The sequence below is a fragment of the Eptesicus fuscus genome, chromosome 5, assembly GCF_027574615.1.
Source record: "Eptesicus fuscus isolate TK198812 chromosome 5, DD_ASM_mEF_20220401, whole genome shotgun sequence".
Classification (NCBI taxonomy): domain Eukaryota; kingdom Metazoa; phylum Chordata; class Mammalia; order Chiroptera; family Vespertilionidae; genus Eptesicus; species Eptesicus fuscus.
The window spans coordinates 89,668,149-89,691,323 of NC_072477.1; positions in this window are offsets into that span (position 1 = coordinate 89,668,149).

Below are 23,175 nucleotides of genomic sequence, written 5' to 3' on the forward strand. Positions count from 1 at the left end.
GCAGGAACACACACTTGGGAGGAATGGAGAAAATCCACTGTGCAACCATCCCCTGTTGGAAGGCAAAGGGACTCCAAGAGATGAAGATAGCAATGGCAGCAGCCAAAGATGAAGGAAAGGGGCCAAGTGGCAAGAATATTCTTTTGCCAGTACACTGGGTACCTGGACCAGAGAAGGAGCTCTGGTGCCAGGGACAAAGAGACCTGTGTGCATTTATCATGGCATTATAGGATGCATCACTATGGCAGCCACATAATCATTTAGATCCCCCTACAACTTTTAAGCTTCAAAACTCCAGTTCCCCCTGCCCTTAGTCTTAGAGTCTATTTCTTGGAGAAAATGAACTATCCTGGAAATTGAGATTAAAGACAGCCCTCCCAAGGACATAGTAAATAAAAAGTGGACTTGTAAGTAAACGGAGTAAATAAAATATATGTGGGCGTCACAAATTGTCTTTATTTGAAGCCTATTTGAAATTCAGGTCTTTGTTACCTTGCTAACATTTCCATTTTCTGTTTATATTATGTGTCTCTTTCTATGACTGGGTTAGGCAGCCAGGGGTTCCACACAAAACATTTAAATTAAAAAAATAAAAGCCGTTATGTTTGTAAGGTGAGCAAATATCTTTATCTCCTCTTCTTTTAAAACTGTAAGCCAGCCAGGTCTTTTCTTCACTTGTGAGAAGTCAAGGCAGCCAAGAAGCTCTGGAAGACGGGGCACCTCCACTCTGGTTCTATCCATTCTATTCAGCTGTGATCAAAATTGCAAGAGGGAGCTTAGGAAGGGTGTCAGAGGAAGGTTGGCTTTGGAACCCCTAGAAATGCCTTTGCAATAATAGGAGCACCGTCTCAGAAACCGAGCCCTCTATCAACGTGGCTTTGGAAGGCTTCACTAAAAATACCTTTGTTCCAAAGGATTGGAAAATAAACAAAACCAGTGCTCAAACATGTTACTAGTGCAAGAATCAAGGATACAAACAAGAGCACAGTCAGTCAGCAGGTCTAACAATTTGATTCTCTAAATATCTCTGGCAATCATCTCCCCTTCCCATTTGACTTTCCATTGCTTTAAGTTTTGACCCTCATCACTTTCCATCTTGATCATTGAAATAGCCCACACTCTACAGCCTCACTTTCCCCATCCACCAGCCTCATGTTTTCAGAGTATCTTTTTTAAATGCAGGCACCATTGTGTCACTGCTTGACTAAACCCCCCTTACCGGCAGTAACATTTTCCAAAGAGAGGTCTTGCATTAGAGTAATCTGAAATGCTGATTCCCAGACCTAACATCAGGATCAAGACTCTGGGTGTGTGGCATTTTCAAAAGCTCCCCAAGGAATATCTCAGCACATTACAATTAGACAACTTCTGATCCACAGTCTAGGCGCAAACTCCTCATGGCACGAGAGACCCTTCAGATCCTGGAACCTTGGACTATCTTCTCAGCCTCATCTCTGCCACTCGCTCCCCATTTGTACTTAAAGCTGGATCCAGCGGAACTGCTTGTGTTTTGTTGAAACATGGCAGGCATGTCCCACCTCTGTGCCTCTTCACACATCATTGCCTTCTTCCCCTTTGACTGCTACAACCCTTATGTATCCTAAAGCTCAACTCCTCCTTGAAGCCTTCCCTGCTGTTGCTCTTCAGCAGAGTGTCTTTCTTTCCTTGGGGCTCCCACAGCACTGTGCACATTATTCTGTTCCAGCACTCACCCCGGGCTATTGCTCTGTAAGTACCTGCCTCTCCCCTGGACTGGAAGTGTCTGACAGAAGGGCCTGAGTCTCATTGATTTCAGTACATTAGGTGCTCAATAAACATTGGCTGAGGAAATGAATGAATATAATATGAGCACATACATAATTTTTCAATGGACATAGTAAGAAGAGTAAAGAAACAAGTGAAATTAATTCTAATTTTATATATATACTAGAGGCCCAGTGCACGAAAATTCATGCACTGGGGGGCAGTCTCTCAGCCCGGCCTGCACCCTCTCACAGTCCAGGAGCCCTTAGGGGATGTGTGACTGATGGCTTAGGCCCGCTCCCCACTGGAAGCGGGCCTAAGCCACAGTCTGGCCTCCCCGCTGTGGGAGGCGACCGGGCAGGCCGATCAGAGGACAGCACTGCCCCCCCATTGTCCCTCTGCCGCTGCCCCCCGATTGCCATCCCCTCCCTCTGCCCGCTGGCACACGCCTTGGTTGTCCTGGCACTGCCTGCTCGCTGGCCCCACCCCCTGCCGATCAGTGTTCCTCTGTTCAGTTGATTTGCATATTATGCTTTTATTATATAGGATATGTTGATTTCAGAGAGGAAAAGAAAGAGAGAGAGAGAGAGAGAGAGAAGAGAGAGAGAGAGAGAAAGAGAAATATCAATGATGAAAGAGAATCATCAATTGGCTACCTCCTGAATGCTCTCTACTGAGGATGGAGCCCAAAACCTGGGCATGTGCCCTGACTGGGAATCAAACTGTGACCTCCTGGTTCATGTGTCAATGCTCAACCACCGAGCCAGGATCTAATGATACATTTTTATTTCACACTGACCGGGATCTAATGATATATTTTTATTTCACTCATTCTACCCAAAATATGATTAGGTCAGTATGTAATCCATATAAAAAAACTATTGAGATATTTTGCATTCTTTCCTCAGAATCTTCAAAATTCCAATGTGTGATTTACAATTAATAGCACATCTCAGACCAACTAGCCACATTTCAGGTGCTCCATAGACACGTGCGGCTAGTGGTTACTATAGGGGACAGTACAGATGCTCTCCAGGTTTCTGTGAGAACCTTTGCACATGAAGAAAGCTGCAGGCTAGTCCAGAGTTCATCTTTGGTGGTTGCCTGGCGCTGGAATGGTTTTTACCAAGACCTTGTTAATGCCGGTCTCCTTGTGCACTGCATGGAGCTGTGAGGCCGGGTCTGACTGTGCGGGCCCTGCTTGTGAGCCGTGCACAGCCAGCTCGGCTTCAGGACTGTCAGCAACTAACAAACCTGCTTCTCTCCCGGCCATTTGGAGCTGAAGCCCTGCTACCTCTCTAGGGAACATGAAAGGCATTAAGGGAGAAGGCTGCATTCTTTGGCATGCACAGCCACACCCTCCAATGCCATCATCGAGAGGCTCTAGTCACCAAAAGAAAAAGCCACAGAAATGTAAATACGGTTCGTTTGTAGATGCCTTGGTAGAGGTAAGCTCTGGGTATCCACACCCTCCAGGGACATCATTCCATCTGAGGGAGGAGATTACAAATAAAGTCCTAAGCAGGAAACTTAGAACACTTCTAAGACATGAGCTGTTTGTCTTGCTCAGGCCTGTCTGCTGGCTCCCTCTAACTCAGACCGCAGTGAGTGTTTGCTGGTCCCAACCTCTGCTCTCTTGGGGTCAGAACTCAGAAAAGAAATGAGTCTCCATCTCCCGCCCCGTACTCTGGTGACCTCAATTGAGAAGCCTGGTGCCAACTGGCACCAAGTGTCGGGTGGAGCTGAGAGTCGACTTGGCACTCCCAGCCTGGCACCCTCTTGGTGGGCAGTGACCCAAAGCCGTCTTTCCCTCTGCTTTTCCTCCCCTAGGCCCCATTTTCAACTAAAACACTCAGGTACACACATTAGCATCAGAACCAAAATGGTTTCCTGGGAAACTAATGAGAAAAATCCCAGTTTAAAAAACATTTTATTTGCAACCCAGAGAGCAACGTCGTGCTTTTCGCAGGAACAAAAGCCCCGAGCCGAAGAACTCCATCTCTTACAGAGACGCCATGGACCACAGACGCTGCAGTAGAACAGCAGTGCTGTGTGAGGCTTCAGGAGGGGCTCCGTGCGTTTTCCTATACCGCGCTCCCATTAAACCTTGCCCACCAATCACTCATGCCTGTTTTTACAGACCTCAAACATTTCCTCGTTAATTTCTTTTCACTACGTCCTCCTTCCTGCAGGTTGAACTCTTTAGAATGCAAGCGCATAGAGGATGGGTCAGAAGTTTTGCCATTGTCCGGTAGGGAAGACTCAGTACCATACCTCCACCCATAAAATGCACCCCTTGGAAATTACCTGAGAAAAAATTGTACTCCAATAGTAAAAAAATAAATAATAATAATAACTATGCATTTGTATCTTAGTAGTGGTTCATAGTTTACAAAATGCCTTCATATATTCTTTTCAATTCAACTTCACAATAGTTGGAGTAAGCAACAGGTTCAGTCTCTGTGTGATGTGTTTCATAGCAGGGTTCACGCAATTGCCGAACATACTGAGGGCCTTCTGTGTGCCTGGCCTTGTGGAATGCACTGGGAACAGAGCTAGCAAGACGTAGCTCCTCCGGAAGAAGCTGGGTCTTATGGGGAAAATAGAAAGCAGACACTAAGTCCATAAAACCTTCTGACAGAGGTATACAGCATGCTGTAGGGACACATTGTAGGGACTCTTGGTGTAGAATTAAAGTCAGATAATCCCTTAATCTGAAGAAATTACATTCCTTAATAATGGAATTTCTGGTAGCCTAAACAAGCTAGTAAGGGTGCTGTTGGCAGGAGACCTTCCCAAGGAGCCCTAAAATCATAGAGCGCTGGCTGTGCCTTCCCTGGAAGGTGTAACTATTGCACGCCTATACTATGCATTTATGGTATGTACAGTTACAGTATGGAACTAGAGTATTTGTAGTGTCACAACATTAGGTTTGGTTCTAAACTGACAGGCCTGATTCTTTCACAATATACATACTGAGATGCACATGTTCTCCAAATGAGCATTAAACCCCCAATGCAGAGTAACTATTGAATATAGCCATTGCTTAACACATTATAATTCATTTTATTGGCATTTCCTTCAGAATCTGGAGGTAATACGTCCCCCTCTCTTTTTCTCTTGTTTTCTAATACAAAAGTAATACATGAACATACTCATGGTAAACAATTCAAGATTACAGAAATATACTCTCTGTACAATTTGTATAGACTTAGCATTCATTTAAATGACTGCACAGCCCTTCACTAGATGAACCGTAAGTTATTTAAGCAATGTTCTACTGACGAGCATTGAACTGTTTTTATAATTTTTCAGTCTTGTGAACAATGCTATAACTAATATTCATTTGCACATTGGTTTGAGTATTTCTAGAAAATAAATTTCTAGATGTTGAATTGATAGCATATTCTTTACAGATCCTCAGTGCAGACAAAGCTTTAACATTTAAGAATAATAAGTTGCCTGAAAAAATTTAGGTCAAAATAAAACTTGACAACAAACAAGGAGGAGAGGGAAGATTTGTTAAGCAGCTACTATATATGCCCTTCACAATGCTCAAAAATTGCTTTATTCCTAAAAATTCTGACTATTTTGACATTATTATTCCCATTTCAGAGATGTGGAAATTGCAGCACAGAGAGGCTAAACTTCCCCATGGTTACACAGCTAGCAAATGGCAGAGCCAGGATTGGAACTTAGTTCTTCTGATTCTTTTTACTATGCCACTTCCACTTAGTCATGTAAAATCACATTGCGTGTATCTTGGTTTGAACTCCAATATATGTAAACTATAAAATGTCTCATTAATTTAGTCTCCTCATCTCCCTTTGCTTACTGAATAACAATGCTGCATATACAAATAATGTATCCAGCCCTGGCCGGGTGCTTCAGTTGGTTGGAGTGTCGTCCTGTACACCAAAAGTTTGTGGGTTTGATTCCAGGTCAGGGCCCATACCTAGGTTTTGGGTTCGATCCCCAGTCAGAGGGCATATGGAAGGCAACCAACTGATGTTTCTCTCTGTGTGTCCCTTCCTCTCTAAAAAAAAATCAATAAATAGGGGAGGCCGGGGGAAGGTCAATGGGGGGAAAAAGATATATGTACTACTATTTGTAATACTTTAAATAAACAAAAACATCAATAAAAAACACATCCTCAGGTGAGGATTAATAATAATTATTATGCATCCAAAATACATACTTTTTTTGTTCTAAAATATTTCTGCTCTGAGTGTATGTAAATTCTGTTATTTAAAACTATAGGCCAGAGGGGTCCCTCAGCTCAGCCTGCACCCTCTCGCAATCCGGGACTGCTGGCTCCTAACCACTGGCCTGCGTGCCTGCCTGACCGCCCCTAACCACTCTGCCTGCCTGCCTCATCACCCCCAACCGCCTCTGCCTGCCTGCCTGATCGCCCCTAACCACCTTTGCCTCGGCCCCTGTGGCTGCAGCTTTGTCCGGAAGGATGTCCAGAATGATATCTGGAAGGTCATTCGGCTGTCCGGTCTAATTAGCATATTACACTTTTATTATTATAGATAATAGTAAAGAATCAATTATTATTAAGTCAATTTGGCTACATGCCTCACTGTAGTTGGATAAAACTAACCTGTTATCTAAAGACTCTATTCTTTGCTTAATTAATTAACTACCTCTTTTAAAACTGCTTTTGAAAATCCACCATTTCCATAGTATTTTTCAGGGTTTCTTTCTGGGGCAGTCTCCTATGGAAACAAAATACAGAAACCATGAGATGAAAAAGAAAACCATGAGGTGAAAGAAAAAGGGATGGAGGGAAATCAGGGAACCAAAAGAGCAATATTCAGATAGTTCTGCCTCTTCTCTGAATGTTGGGTTTCAATTACTTCATTTTGGATCATTAACTCACAAGGCAATACCAATGTTTTCCAACCTAATGCTTTACTTGTATAGGACTTGCTCATCAGCAATGGGCTTTCCCTTTGTTCTAAGGCCTTCCCTGTGTGCTCCCCTCGCACTTGTCACACTGTTTTTCATCCTTCTTCCTCATTGGACTGTTTGCATCTGAATAACAAAGACCATGCCTCTGTTATCTTTGTGCCCTTGGTTCATAGCATAGCACCTAGCACATGGTAAGTGCTCAATAAATATTTGTGGCTTGAATGAATAGCCTCAGGAGTATTCCTTCCCTTAAACCTGCTGCCTGATGCACTTTTAGTCAAAGAAGCAAACTCCCCAGGTGACCTGATTTAAGGGATGGATGTACACTCATAACATGAAGGATGTCAGGAAACTTGATGGCAGGTTTCCCCAGATGCAGTTCTGTTTTCACCTTTTACCAGTATTAACACACAGCTTGGCACCTCTTTACACGCCCCAGAAAAGATTCATTCACACCAAGAGCATTTGTGAGCAATGTTGATTTCACTGAAGATTTTGTAGGGATACTGGGGAAGCATTGTGGACCATCTAACAATCCTGATCAGACAGTTTGTTCCCTGAGTCCTTTCCATTGTGCTTCAACCTCACAAACGTCTTCCCTGTATTATACAGAATAACACAATCCTTCCCCAGCTTCTTTCTTCAAACGCATGCCCACACTTATCAGAGCCCACAATAGACATGTGCCTTTTGAAGATGAGTAGTGAGTGTCTGTGAGCAATAACACTTTTCCCTATTACATCAGCATTTGCAGTTTTTAGTGCTTAAATTTGATTTTTCCAAACCACTTTTAGCAATCTAACATAAGCAAAAATCATGCCTGTGCCAATTAAAGTTATCTTTTATCTCTCCAGCCTCAGGAAGAACCAGCCATTTTTTGCTGTGACTTCCATTTCATGGGTCAAGTCAGGTCCTGCCTGCTGGGCCTTTAGGCTGTGCTCACCCTGTCACCTCTTGGTGCTTCATGATTCCTTGTCCTGGGAAAAGAAGGCCTTTTCACCCCAGGCCCTGAGGTTACCACTCCAGCTCAGGCAAAACTTATGTCCCGGACGGCTGGTATCTCCCTCTCTGGCCTCGAGGAAATCTTCTCCCTTATTAACCTTAATAATTATAATGCAACTGCAAATTTATTGATCCACTATGTGTCAGGCATTGTGCTGAGCACTTTTTATACATTACCTCATTTAATCTCTGGAACTACCTTGTAAATGGTTATTATTATCACCCCCCATTTCACAGATAAAAAAACATAAGGGAAATTAAGCAATTTGCCTAAAGGTACTTAGTTCACATGGGGTTTGAATGCAACTCTGTTTCGAAAGTCTGTGCATGTGCTTTGACCTCGCTTTTGGAATAGAGATGCCACATTACGTCCTTGCAATTGGAGCCATCTCAACATTCCCTTCTTCTTTTCTTGTGCTGATCTGGGGTGACTCAGAGGTTAGACCCTTACCCTTGTCCTGCAGTCCACCTATGCCAGGGCTGACCAGCAGACCCTGAGCGACGGATGAACAGATTACTCCGACACAGGTTTCTGTGAAAGAGAGGCTAAGGGACTGTTTTACTTTAGAATTAAAAGCAGTCCTATTCGACTTCCTCATTGTCTTTTTATTGTAACAATAGCTTGAACTCAAATTAACCTCTGATATAATCAGCAGGGTAAGTATCCTTGATAAAGTATATGCTTCTACAAGGTCGGGTCTTTAAAGACTAAACAGAGAGATTCTAGCAAAACACCCTGGGGGATCGGACTTGTTTGGAAAAGTCAAGGTAGGGGCTGCCGCCTTCGGCAAGGTCCCCTCAGAGGCCCCCGGCCTTTCAGAGAATCCTCCTTACAGACATGCCAACCAAGTCCGGTGCTTCCCCACACACCTACCAGTATGTCCTGGTCTACTATCTTGCTCTTAAGTCAGGCAATGTGGCTTCCACCCTAGCCATCAGCACAGATGGCTCTGGACCTTTCTTGAGAAAGAATAATTTTTATTGAATGTTAAGTAACTAAAAAACAATCTTTGAGTCATCCTCTTGGATGAAAAAGGCAAAGTGAAGAGAAATGTATATGATATGCTACCATGTTTTAAGAAGGATTAAAAACTATCGTTTTGGTAGTTTTGGAGTGAAATCAATATTTTCATTGGGCAGATAATAAGTAGGGACAGGAGGAGATTTCATTATATATCTTTTATAATTTTTTATATTAGGACCATATGAATATATTACCAATTTTAAAAATAAATGAATGTTTTAACTCAGTAGCTTTACTGGTGGGCAGGAGAAGGTGTTTTGCTACAATAGATAGTAAACAATAATTTAAAAAGTAATAAATGAATAAAATAATTTTGAGTCGCCCTAGCTGGTTTGGCTCAGTGGATAGAGCGTTGGCCTGTAGACTGGAGGGTCCCGGGTTCGATTCCAGTCTAAGGGCACATGCTCAGGCTGCGGGCTCGATCCCCAGTAGGAAATCAGTGCAGAAGGTATCCGATCAATGATTCTCTCTCATCATTGATGTTTCTATCTCTATCTCCCTCTCCTTTCCTCTCTGAAATCAATAAAAATATATTTAAAAATAATAATAATTTTGAGAAAGAACACGAGGACAAATAACTTCTTTCAGAAGAACATTTCACATAAACCTGGTGATCCCAAACACCCAGTATTATGGGCAATTTGGGCAACGGTCTGAGAGCAATCAGTAGGTAATGGAAAGCACTGATACAGTTATGTGTGTCCTGCTTCTTGCATTACACATGCCTAGGGGGTCAGGGGCTTCCTCTCTCACACAGCTAGAACTCAATAAATGTTGAGTAGCAATGGGGAAAGACTGCCACACAGAATCCCTTTAACTAGAAGAGGAGCAAGAAGCCATTTCAGTGTGATTTGTTGAGTCCTAAAAAGACATCAGAACCTTTTGGGGCAGAGTCGAGTCAACATCAATTCAATCGCTACTCAATACCGGAAAATAAAGGATAGTCAAGTAAGCAACTGTGCCCTCATTCACATTCCTGACTGTAGTCTTGGAGAATCGATAATCTGCTTTAGCCCAGTCTCACATGGTTTTCAGCCATGGATCTTCAGCAGACAACACTCCTGGTAGCTGAGAGAATGAGTACCTTGGTCCTCAAAGGGGATCTGGGCAGGGCACAACAGCATCTACTACATAAACACCTAAATGAGTATCGAACAATGCATAGTAGCTCTGAAAGTAGCATGCAGCTAGCCCAAACAAAACGGTAGTATTTGATGGAGCAGTGCCCTGGCTGTGTATGTTAGGAAAATTCTTGATGCCGTAATTGTCTGTGTATGATTACCTTCTGACTCTGAAATTGCCAGTTCAGTAAGCAAAAGTAGACTGATTAAAAGTCAATCTATTCTAAAACCCTCAGAGACAGGGCTTCTCAGGGCCAATTCAAAAGGAGAATTCTTGCTACAGATTCTTCCTCATTTTTCCTATTTCTCTGTATTTCATGAGCAGGTGGCCAATACCTGCAGCTGATAATTACAGGCTTTATGTATGCTGTTCTGTGAAAGGAACTTGTCCACAGAGTCAGGACTGACAGGGAAGTATGCAGCATATGTTTGACCCTGTAAAAGGGGGAAAATACCCTTTTGTTATGGGCCATAGGGTTTTCAAGGCTGCTATCCATGGCAAATGTTCACCACACTTAAAGGCTAAGGGCCAAGCATACAACCTTTTAATAGCTTGTCAGCAGAAAGTCCATTCACGGAAAGCCTTGGCTGTCCCACACAAGCGGCGGGTAATCAGAGCCATATTGTATTCTCCTCTTTGCAAAAAGGTAAGAGTTCTATAGCTTCCACCACTGAAAATATTTAATATTGCACCTCTAATTTTCAATAATAATAATAATAATAATAATAATAGAGAAAATGTTGCCATGGACTTTGTAGATTAAAATGTGTGTTTTGATTTTTGGTGAAACATTTTCTTTTCTGGGATGGAGCAAAGCATCCATTTGACAATACCTAAGAAAATGACACAGCAGTTCTGGGCAGGAATATTGCAAAAGCTCCATCTATACTAATAAAAGGGTAATATGCTAATTAGACTGGGTCGACCAGTCATCTTCTGGAAGTCTGACTTCCTCCTGGACAAAGCCATGGTGGTGGGGGCAGAGGCAGAGGCAGTTAGGGGCAATCAGGCCAGCAGGGGAGAGCAGTTAGGGGTGAGATCAGGCTGGCAGGGGGTTAGGGGTGACCAGGCCAGCAGGGGAGGGCATTTGAGGGCGACCAGGCTGGCAGGGGAGGGTAGTAGGGGGTGACAAGGCCTGCAGGGGAGGGCAGTTGTGAGTGACCAGGCCAGCAGGGGAGGGCCGTTGGGGGCATTAGGCAGGCAGGCAGGTGAGTGGTTAGGAGCCAGTGGTCCTGGTTTGCAAGAGGGATGTCTGACTGCCGGTTTAGGCCTGGTCCCTGAGGCAGTCAGACATCCCCTGAGGGGTCCTGGATTGGAGAGGGTGCAGGCCTGGCTGAGGGACACCCTCCCACCCCCCATGCATGAATTTCTTGCACCGGGCCTCTAGTGGAAATTATAAGAACAATTGAAACAGGGAATTGGCCCCATACTGATAATTATACCTTCCCCTCTCATTCTACTCCTAATTAACATTCATTGATACTTGCCAAATAGATATTTATTTAGTTAGTTGATAGGGTATTAAACAAAATTATATCATTATATTACTGTTATTAAAATTTTTGTTCAATATTAATAGTCACATAATTTATAATAAGATGCTCATAATCTAAATTAGGTCACAAAGTGATAAGAAAAAACAGAATGAATATCTTCCATTGTGATAGCAACAGTTTTGTTCCTTCTGATTTCTAAAATTACTTGAGAATTTGCTAAAATTACATATTTATTAAATCATGAATATTTTGGGATTACAGACAAAATTGTGAAATTTTAGAATTAAATGATACCTTTGAGATTATTGGGTACAAATCCAACTTTTAAAAGCGAGGAAAGAGATCCAGAGAGGTGGAGTTGCCTGGGGTCCTACATTCAGAACAAGAATCCAGGCTTCCTGATTCCCTGGCAGTCTTCTTCCCACGAGAATAAACATAGGTTTTGGTTATTAATATTACATGTATATGTTAATTGAAAATTTTTATTGTTAAAAGAAAAGAAGGCTTAGATGCCTTTTTTACTAGACCAGGTTCAGGATTGTTTCTTATGTCCCAGAGAAAACTGGACTTGAGACTGGGAAGCCCAACTTGGTGTGAGCCTCAGGCAGAGCTGATTACTTAACTTGGATCCCAATGAAGCTTGTCAACATATGATACACAGACTGGGCATTTCTGCATTTCTGGCTTTCACATCACTGTACCCAGAATCCTTGCAGACTTTAGAGGGTAGTTATGATAGCAGCACCCAGTATGACTTCCAAAACTAATAGACACCAATACACGTATAGACTCCAATGTCCTGTTTTGTTCAGATTCCCATGTAATGCACACATTCACATACTGATAGCTTGGACACATTATTCTACTAAGAAGTTAGATCACTGTGTTCTGCTAAGACTAACCCCAGGAATCTGGCCCTACTACTCCAATGTACTAGAAGAGTGGAAAAGACAACTAGAGAGGTCAGAATGCAGGTCACTGTGTGAGAAAGCTTCCATCTTTATGTGTGTACCCTTGCAAGTGGTGTAAAGATCTTCAAAATAAAGCACCATTTGTTTCTTATTTTTCTTTCACAGGGCTTTTCCATGACTGCTAATTCCTGGGATGTAAATGTTATCCAGTTCTCTATAGTTCTCTATATGTCTTGAAAAGTCCAGTGTGGGAGGTGAAGGCATGCATGAATATCAGACATCTCCTCTAGAATGACATGCAGCCCATCCTCACTGGTTCACCTGCTCTGCAATGCAGGATATTGATATGTAAGCAATATATTTATTCCTTCAAATAAGGGATCTTATTTGATGGCAGGATCTATCAGCTGATGGCTAGCACAACCCCAGTTGAGCTCATGTTAAGTCTGAGCATACTGCCTTGATGTACATCTATCTTCTGAAAGGCCACAGTTCCTCACAAATATCCCTTCTTGCTATTCCAGGGTCTCCATCATAGGAAAGAGGGATTCTGATAGAGCTTTATTGACCTGTGAGTGTGAACCACAGCCCCAAACCTTTCAGCCATGCCTGAGTAGACATGGAGTTGGCAACTTGTCATTAGGTTTTGTATTAGTTAACTAAGGCTCTGTAACAAAGTACTACACACTGGGTGGCTTAAACAATAGCAACTTATTGTTCTCTTAGTTCTAGAGGCTAGAAGTCCAATATTAAGGTGTCAGCAGAACTGGTTCCTTCTGAGGGCTATGAAGTTGACACTTCCGTGGCAATCTCCTAGCCTCCGGGGTTGCTGGAAATCTTTGACTCTCTTTGGCATATAGGTATATCACCCCAATCTTTGCCTTCGTCTTCACATGGAGTTCTCCCTGTGTGTCTGCTCTGGTCCAAATTACCCCTTTTAATAGGGATATAATCTTAATTGGATAAAGGCCTACTCTAATGACCTCATCTTAAGTTGATCATATGCAAAGACCCTATTTACAAATAAGGTCACATTCACGAGTACTCGAGGCTAGGACTTTAATTTTTGGGGGAGGGATAAAATTCAATTCATAATAGTGCTTTCTAGGTCCAAGAAAGACAATGAGGACCATTGGAATGGCCAGAGACATCCCTAATCTCCCTCCCTTTTCTACCCCATTGGGTGCTTTCTCATTCTCCAGCCCTGCCTCCCCATCCCTGAATGGGCTTTCCCAAAGGAAGGCCCCCATTGGCCTAGGGTGGAGTGGAGCTTCCGTCCATCTACTGAGGTCTTGGGCCTCGATATTAATGCTTCTGATATCCAGCCTCTGCCTGGGCTTCTGAGCCCTAGTAGTATAGACAAATTGTCTGTGATCCTGGTCCTTTTCATTAAACTTATAGATGAGGCAATATATTAGAAGGGTTAAGAACATGGGCTCTGAAGCCAGACTTTCAGCTCTGAAACTTCCTAGATATGTCTCTTGGAACCAGATATATCCAGTGTCTGTTTCCTCATCTGTAAGCTCATCACCTCAAAGAGTTGTTAAGATGATAAAATAAAATAATTCACATAAAGCAGTTATAGCAGTGCCTGGCACGTAGTAAATACTCGCTAAAGTTAGATGACATAATTATTAGCTTATCTCTGGCAAGCACTGGTTCTTGGAAAGGCAGACATGGCAAGGAAGATGAGTGAAATGTCAGGATGGGGAGAAGGCCCCAAGGACAAGCAGTGTATGAAACAAGCTCCTGTATAGCAAACACCTACAGTGGGGATGAGAGGGAGCCATGCCCCATAGAGGAGTAGATGAGAAGGCAGCGAGGGGTCAATCTGGGGAAACAGTTCAGGGCCTCTTGTCTGTTTCTTTTCTGAAAGTAGAACGATCTCAGAGTGTGGGCAGGCTTGAACCTCAGCAGGCACACATGGAGATAGACCAGTAGTACAGGTGTGTGTGTGTGTGTGTGTGTGTGTGTGTGTGTGTTGAGAGAGAGAGAGAGAGAGACAGAGAGAGAGACAGAGTCAGAGACAGAGAGAGACAGAGAGACAGAGAGACAGAGATGAAGTAGAAGTCACAAGGAAATTCTTGGCCCTAGTACTCTATTATGTAAACTATAGACCTACTAGTATATTCCATACTTACACTCTAAGAAGACTTTGGGGGCCATCCTCATCTTCACCCTTCCAACCTGCCCTCTGTTTTCTCAATGTCAAGTGTATGCCTTTCATCCAGAACAGCTGCCACCCTGGGCTGCTGCTGTCAGCAAAGGTACTCTGCTTGCAAAATTCTCTGTTTCATTGTCATTGTTTGGCTATTACCCCACTGCAAAGGAACAGCTCAACTAATGAGTTTAAACTATTCACTTTTCAAATATTAGGTTAAGACTATCTGAAGTTTGATCAAGATACGGTGGATAAGAAATCACTGCCCCTCCTAAAAATTTAGGTTATGATTCAAGTGCTCTTTTAAGAAGCATTTCAGAATGTTGACTGTATGCATTATCCCAGTGCCCAGCAACCGTGGCATAGCTACATTTCGGCAGTCTTTTGTGATGAGAAATGTATGTGGGTGAAGCATTTGGTCATTCAAAAAAGCACCAACCTTCTCCTGACCCTGCTATTCCCTTAAGGTACCACCCTACCTCTCGCTTTCCTTCTACTCCTCAAATTGTCAAGAAGCCAGTCCATACTTGTTTCTACCACCTCCCCACCCACAATCACATTGGATTGTATAATCCCTTAACTCTTTGCATCCTCACCACCCAGCTAAGATTGCTCTTTGGAGGGTGTCATTACCGGATGTCATTATTACATCACCAATGGCTGCATAATGACCTCTAACTTGCTTGAATTCTCTGTAGCATGAAATGCATTGAAAATTTTCTCCTCCTGGGGTTTCCTTGACCCTGAGCCATTCCGGGATTCCTGTTTCCCCTGGAGCTCCTCCTCTGGATCCTTCTTTAGCTATTCTTTTCTGTAAATGCAGGTATATCCAAAGTGTATGTCCTCTTGTCCTTTTCTCCCCTCCTTGTATCCTGTCCCTGGCTATACCTAGTTTATTGGATATAGAGGGGCCTCCAGTCAGTGGGTTTTTGAAAAGACAGAATATCCAAGGGTAGGTATATTTAGCCCTGGGACTTTGCAGTATCTTCTTACAGGAAATAAGAGTAGGCATAAGCCCAAGCAATGCAACGTAGAAATGCAACACTTGGGTGCCATGCTTGGATGAAGCTTAGGGTAGAGGATAGGCACTAAAGTGATTAATCATAGGATAAAGGAGGAGTCCAGTGTGGAGGCCAGCGTGCTTGAAGAAGCTTATTTCTGATGGTTGTATCTAGCAGCTTCATCAGTTTTCCTTACCTTTTCACGGGGGGAAGTCGTGTGGCGGGGGTGGGGGGGTGAGAAGGGGAGTAAATACTCCTAGTGTTTATTAAGATCTGGAAAACAAAGAGCATGTATATCGTTTTACCATTGTATTTCCAACACCTAGGCCAGTGCATGTCCCATAGAAGAGGCTAAATAAGTATTTACTGAAATAGCGAATGATCTGAAAGTCAGAGGAAGTAGAAGAGGGTAAAGGGGGTATAAATGGTAATGGAAGGAGACTTGACTTTGGTTGTTGAACACACAATAAAATATGCCCTCTTGTACCTTCTCTCCCTTCCACCTACCCCCTGCAATCACCACACTATTGTCCATGACCATGAGTTCTCTCTCTCTCTTTTTCCTTTTTTGCTCAATACCCCCCTTCAAGGCTAATCACATACCTTAAATTTAAAGTAATTTTATGACAGGAAGACCAGAGTAAGGTACAACTGCCCAGAACTCTGACGAACTGGCTTGATCCAAGGATAAAATTTAAAATGTCTAGAACAAGGTATGTTCTGAGGAAAATGACTATTCCCTGTGATATAATCTAAAATTAAAATTTTGGCTTAGCCAGTGTGGCTCAGTGGTTGAGCATTGACCTATGGACCAGGAGCTCATGGTTTGATTCCTGGTCAGGCCATATGTCCAGGTTGCCAGCTTGATCCCCAGTGTCAGGTGTGGAGGAGGCAGCCAATCATTGATTCTCTCTCATCATTGATGTTTCTATCTCTCTCTCCTCTCCCTTCCTCTCAGATATTAATTTTATATATCAGAGGCCCAATGCACAAAATTCGTGCAAGGGGCTTGGCCCCAGCCACCCCACCTGCTGCCTCTGCCTCAGCCCCCTCTCCCCCCACCATGGCAGCCACCTCTGCCTTGGCCCCTGCTGCCCCAGCTTTGTCCAGAAGGTAGTCCGGAAGGATGTCTGGTCTAATTAGCATATTACGCTTTTATTATTATAGATGATTCCTGTGATCAAGTACATTTGGGAAATATTGTATAATCAGATTATATTGGATATTTACATGTATGTTAATATGCATTAAATGCTCTAAGAAGTCCTTCAGTAAAGGAACTTTGTCTAAACCAGAATTTTACCAAGATAATTTTATCTTTTAAATCAAATAATTTGATTTTTAAAAATGTTTTTATTGATATTTTTAGAGAAAAGAAGGGGGAGGGAGAGAGAGAAATATTGATTAGTTGCCGGGACAACACTCAACTAACTGAGCCACACTGGCCAGGGCAAAATAATTTTATCTTTTCATCATAAAATACCTGTTCATGTTTCAGAGAAATTTAAAGATGACATTTGGGGGGACAATATCTAGAGAAATTATAACTTCAGGTGGCCCTCTGTGAATATTGTTTCTCAGAACTAAGTTAGATAAGAATCTATTCACAGAGTGTTCCAAGTTATTCCTTTTGACAAGAATTTGGAGTACAGATATTCTGTGCTGTCAATTACAAATGGACCTTTTGCTTTGATAGTCAAATGAACAGCAGGCCATCTAAGGAAAGTAAAAGCTTATAATCAATCTCTGTGCCCACACCCTCCCTGTAAGGACCCAAAGGCAGGCCAAATATTGTCTTAGGAAACAGTCATGACTCCACTCTATTTAAACCCAGTGATACAGTCTGAGTCAACTCAGTGAATACAATCTGAAAATCTAAGTTAGTCTGAACTTCAGTAATGGGATTCTTCCCAAGAATTTCTATGTGCTTCCAGCATTGGTGAGGAAAACACTGCTATTGTTATTGAAAACAACATCTATTGATTACCTTAGCCAATGACTCCACTCTACAGATTAATGTGACAATAATTCAGGATGCTTGTTTTTGCCCACTCAAACTTAAGATTTAAATCACTAGGTCAAAAAAAGCCATTGCCCTTTCTCTCTGGGCAGGCATGCCTCAAACTAACAATAGTGGGTAAATATAATTTCCATGGCACGTGGGAGGAGAAATGAAGTTTGTGTCCTGGCATATTCCCTGTGAAGACTCCCCTCTGTAGTATGTAAAAAAATCATTAGCTAAATGAGGAACCAGACATATGCTTAGGGAGAGAGCCCTAAGAAAAGGAAGACCTAACTTTTCTTATTTTTCTGTTACTAATCTCCTTAAATCTCTAAACTATTCCCTGCCCTAATTTACTAGTTTTTGTAAAATAAAGAAAGATAAAGCATCATATAAATGTATCAGGTAAGTGAGCTAAAATCAATTTTACATTCTGTTCTGGAGTTCATTATATTTTTGGCAGCAAATTTATCTTCCTAATTATGTTTTACTTCAGTTGAAATTAATTTTAATTGGTATTTCCTATGAACACACTGAATAGGAAGCAGGAAAATCTGCCTGAGATTAAAAATTGTCCTTGAATAATCCAAAATTCACACTCACTGTGGATGACCTCATCCACACACATGACTTCACCTATCCCTGATGCTCTGAAGCCTTCCAAATCACCATGTCTCCTCCAACCTCTCTCCTGAGCTGTGCATCGCATCCCAGCTCATTCTTGGACAACTTCATCTATATGTGACACATGCAATATGAGTTCATTATCTCTGTCCTCTCCCCTCCCCCGCCCCACACACACACTAATCCCAACCTCAATGATTAGAACCACCTCCCATCCAACTGCCCAACCCAAATCTGGAAGCCACTCTAGATTCCTTATTCTCACCACCATCTTTCTTGAGACTAAAATCCAAATTCCTTGGCATGGCTTTGAAGGGCCTTCACAATCTAGCCCAGTGTTTCCCAATGAAGGCTCTGTTGGCAGTTGGAGCACAACAATTTTCTTCTCGGTGCAGAATGTCCCTCTTATTCCTAGACCCACTTACTAAATGCCAGTAACAATCCCTAGCCACCATGATTAAAAAAAAAAATTTAAACGATCCTTTACATTTCCTAATGCTCCTGGTAGGGTTATATTGCCTCTAGCTGAGAATCACAAGTCTAGCCTTGCCTGTCTTTCCAGTCTCATCTCCCACTATGCTCCTCCACAGACTTGGCATTCAACCATACAGAGCGATTTGCTTTTTCTGTATGTGCTGTGCTCTCTCAAACCAGACTGTGTGCCTTTGCATGGGCTATTTCCTCTGTCTATAACACCGTCCTTTCAGCCCTCTCCTTACTCAGCCAGCCAAATTTTATGCTTCAAGATTCAATTCAAACTGCTTTGTCCCTGTGAAGTCTCCCAGCCAACCCCCAACCACAGTGACCCCTCATCTCTATAAACTCAGGTGGCAATTACTCCCTTTTGGACAATTCTAGACAGACCAAGCCTCAAAACAGCTGCCATGACCACATCCCACTTTGAGGAAAACTGCCTTCCCCATAGCCCTGCCCTGGTAGATCAACCCTTTGAGATCTTATGATTGTTTGACAACTGATAGAGGGGGACAGGCTCCAGGAGTAAGAGCAGCCCACCCATAGTCCAGTAATCCAACATTTGTCCTAAGTTAAAAAGATAAACTAGGCCCATTAGATATTAGATCCTCTCTCTCATTTATATTAAGAAATACAAATTGAATGAACCATTTGTCTGGAACTGCATTGCTCAAAGGTCATAGGGTAAAGTGCCTTGAGAAAAAGATTATGAGTCCAAGTCTAAGTGGACCACGAGAGAAGTGAGGAGACCAGCAGAGTCACACATGCTGCACATGGCCCGGACTCCTCTCCACCATGCCCCACCTGTCCCCAGCAGCACTGGCAACAGTACCAGGGGACCCCAGAGAAGAAGCACAGAAAGAAATCAGGGCACCAGGATTGCTGTGCAAAGGAGAGTGACCCCTATGAGCAGAGGCAATGGTCGTCTCTGCTCTGCCTCCAAAGAGCTCCCAAGCCCAAATGTGACGGCTCTTCTTCCTTCTGGGCACTTCACACGAACCCAAAGAGGAAAGTCTGCCTCCACACAACAATCCCATGGTCCTGGGCAAGTATTTCTGGAGCACTTTTTCTCACATGTAAAATGGATATTTGAGTATCTGTCCTGCCTGAGATCCTACTCAATGATTGACTAATTGTATGACCTTGGGCAAGTCATTTGGCCACTACAAGCTCAGTTTCCCCAATTTTAAAGTAGGATAAATAAAACCCATTTTACAAAAAGGACACAGTAGTCAAAATAGATATTGTATGTAGAAAGTGCTTTATAAACTGACTAGAGACCCAGTGCATGAATTCGTGCATGGGTGGGGTCCTGCCGGCCAGCCCCAATGGGGGCCCATCAGGCCAGGCTGGCAGGGGGGAAGGGGCCGTGGACGGTTGGCAGGCTGGCCCCACCCCTGATCGGGGTGTTGGGGGCTGATTGGGAGTGGGGCTGGTGGTGGGGGTGGGGAGGCTGATCTGGGCCTGGATCAGGCTGGTTGGCTGCCACAGTGTGCGTCATAGCTATTGGTCGTTCTGGTCGTTGCACTGTTCCAGTCACTGGGCTTTTATATATAGATAATTACCATATAAATATATAAGGTTATTATTGTTATCTCCTTTTTCCAAGGCTTATAAGTATCATAGAAGATATTTTTATTGGTATTCATAATTATACATGTAGCTATAGCATATTCATTAGCATCATCCTAAAACCATACTCAATTCTATTGACTTGGTATTACTTAAATCTTAAGCCTCCTTTTACACTATTTTGTAACTAAAGACTATCATTTAAGCTTGGCACTGTCAGATAAGGGATTTTTGTTCTTCTAAGAAACATTTATCATTTGCTTTTTTTATACTTCTAAGAAACATTTTTATCACAACACTTTGAAATCCTCTGCAGCGGTAAATCAATGCCTTTTTCTGCTTACTATCCACTGTTTCAGTTTAATAATAATTGCTTTAGAACCCTTATATAAATGTGGCCAATTTTTCTAAAATTTTCTATTAAATGATTCACATTAGTAGCCACTGATATTTTTTAAAATTCTTTTGGGCACCTAGAACTCTGAGAGTCCCTGAAACCTTGGCATCACTCTTGACCTTTTTCTTTTTTATCATCAATTAATAAGACTTGTTTTGTCTATCTCATAAATATCACTAGAATTAGGCCACTGCTCTTATCCTAGTCCAGACCATCAGTGTCTTTCCCTGGAAAGCTTTCCTTGGCTGGTCTCTCCCACTCAGCCTCCCATGCAGGCATCATGGATAACACAGTGAAACATCTCCAGCCCTGCCGGCCACAGCCACCCAAGTTCAAGGCAGACTTGGGAAGGATATCAAGTTCTAGACGGGGTGGGTCTTGAGCATGAATAAGAGTTCTATAGCTCTTCTTGTCCTGGTGAGAAGGGGAGAGGTCCATGTTGAGGAGCAATACAAAACAAGGGTCACTGTGTGATTAGAAGGCTGGCCTGACTAGTGAGGTTACATTTGAAATAGTTGACACCAGGAAGTCCCTGGAAACTCTTGAGAGAAGTGACATTATGCAAAGGGGTTTATAGAAGCCCATTCTGATAACTGTCCAATGAATTGAAGAGGAGAAACTATGTGTGTACCGGATGGGGTTCGGAAGGGGACAGCAGTTCAGAGTTGTATCTGTAGCCCAGGAGCACTGTTGTCTGGCCCTAAAGCCAGTTTGCTGATTTGGTACTAAACCGCAGGATTAGGCTTCCTGGTCCATTGTAGTAGGCATCCATTTTCCAAGTTTGAAAAATGGGAAAAGATGGATGCAGTATATGGATCTCTTGCCTCAAGAAATATTTCACAGTGAACAACAAAAACAACACAGAAATTGTGGCCTCTCGGTGTCATCCATTGTGTCAAATGAAATGTCTTTACAGGGCCTGACGTTTGCTGAAGGTAACTGCGGGTACTCCCTTTGTCCGGAGGGAGCAGATGCCCTCACAAAGAGATCGATTGCATTAACCCAGACAGAGTTCTGCCTTTGCTGGAGTTAGCAGTGTTATGGTCCAATGTGGCATTATTTTAGAAACAAACCCCAAGCAGTGAATTTAACAGACCCGAGAAATCAATGTCTATATTCCATACGTGCAATTACCCTGTCTTACAGCTGGTCACTGCAGCGTGGCGTGCAGCTGGCTGACGATCAGCAGAGCACAAAACCCTAAGTGGAACCAAAGATGTTATGATGAGGCCTCCAGTGCCTGTTTGTGCGTAGACTTGTGATTCTCAGCCTGGTTGGCCACCTAATCTCCTGGGGAGCTTTACAAGGACGGGGATGCAGGGCTCTCACCAGAATCTGAATCTCAAAGGATGGAGCCTAAATTTATCTCTATGTAGGTCAACGTTTTTAAAGGTTCCCCAGATACTTTAGAGTTGTGAGTTACTGGCTGAGACGGTGAAGCTGAAATGGTCTCATGCAAAACAAGGTGCATACACGAACATTTCTGGGGTCGCCAGTCAAGCGTGCCCATTTTTTCTTACCGACAGAAGTATTCACAGATATTCTGGGATTATCAGGCTCTCAGAATCTATAAATTCGTCAATGCATAATAAGATCAGTCTCCAGGGTTTTCTTATTGCTGTGCCAATATAGTACCTTTCCCAAAAACGTCAAATGCGGTTTTCGGAAGTGAAGATGAGCCCTCACTCCACTGCGCAGTGGGATAACTGGAAACTCTTTTTCTTGCAGTTCTCATTTTAAAGCCAGCTGTCATTTGCGTTCCGTGCTCCACCCAGCAGTGCTCATCCCTTATTGATCCCTCTTCCAAAAAATGAGAACAGGGACAGGAATAGTTTCTGGAACCTGAGGGAAGAAGTAGCCTCCCAGGAACAAAGTCACAAAGGAGCTGCTGAATTCCCGAAGTAGTCTCCATTGAATCAAAACACAAAAAGGGAGGCTAATTCAATTAGCAAGTGATGCCTTCTCTTAGAATAAACTTGCACTAGTAAGGATGGGGGACACGAAGGACTGGTGCCCAGACTGCAAACAGAGAAAATACTGGCAATTCTTGGAGTCTGTCACCCCAAGGGCAGTGGCTGGTCACTTTAGCATTATTTATTTAAAAATTAGCAAAGTGTTAGGCCCCTTAGGACATAGAGCTGTGTCCATAACATAAAGTACACTGATAAAACATGGAGAAAGGAAAGGGAGAAAAATATTCTTCAGGGAAATGGGGATCTAACATACAAAGGTTAAGAGCTTTAGGGGAACATTTCACGTTCTGGCTTTTAAGTGAATTGAAGACACCATTCCTGAAAGAAATGCATCTTGAGAATGCACTCGGTGTGGAGCAGGGAGTTCTTATGAGACCATTCTGGGGGAAAGGGAGGTTGCTTATTTAACATCCAACATGGTGTCTTGTAAGTAATAGAAGCAGAGAAATGTTTATTGAGTTGAGTATTATTTCAGTATAGATTGGGGCCATATTTTCACTCTCTATAATTTGAAAAAGATACTCTGTATATTAGAGCTGATCCTTTGATCTTGATATTGTCAAACATCTTACGCATAGACCCAGTGCTTACTCTGTTTCCATGAGATGCTCACAGAAGGTCCAGGTTCTTCCTAGGCCTTCCCTCCACAGCGGCCCCTGAGCAATCTTGAAGAAACCCAAGGGCTTGTGGAGAATGGTTTGGAAGCCTCCAGTCTAGCATCTCAGTCTGTATAAGGAGGAAAGGAAAATTTAACGA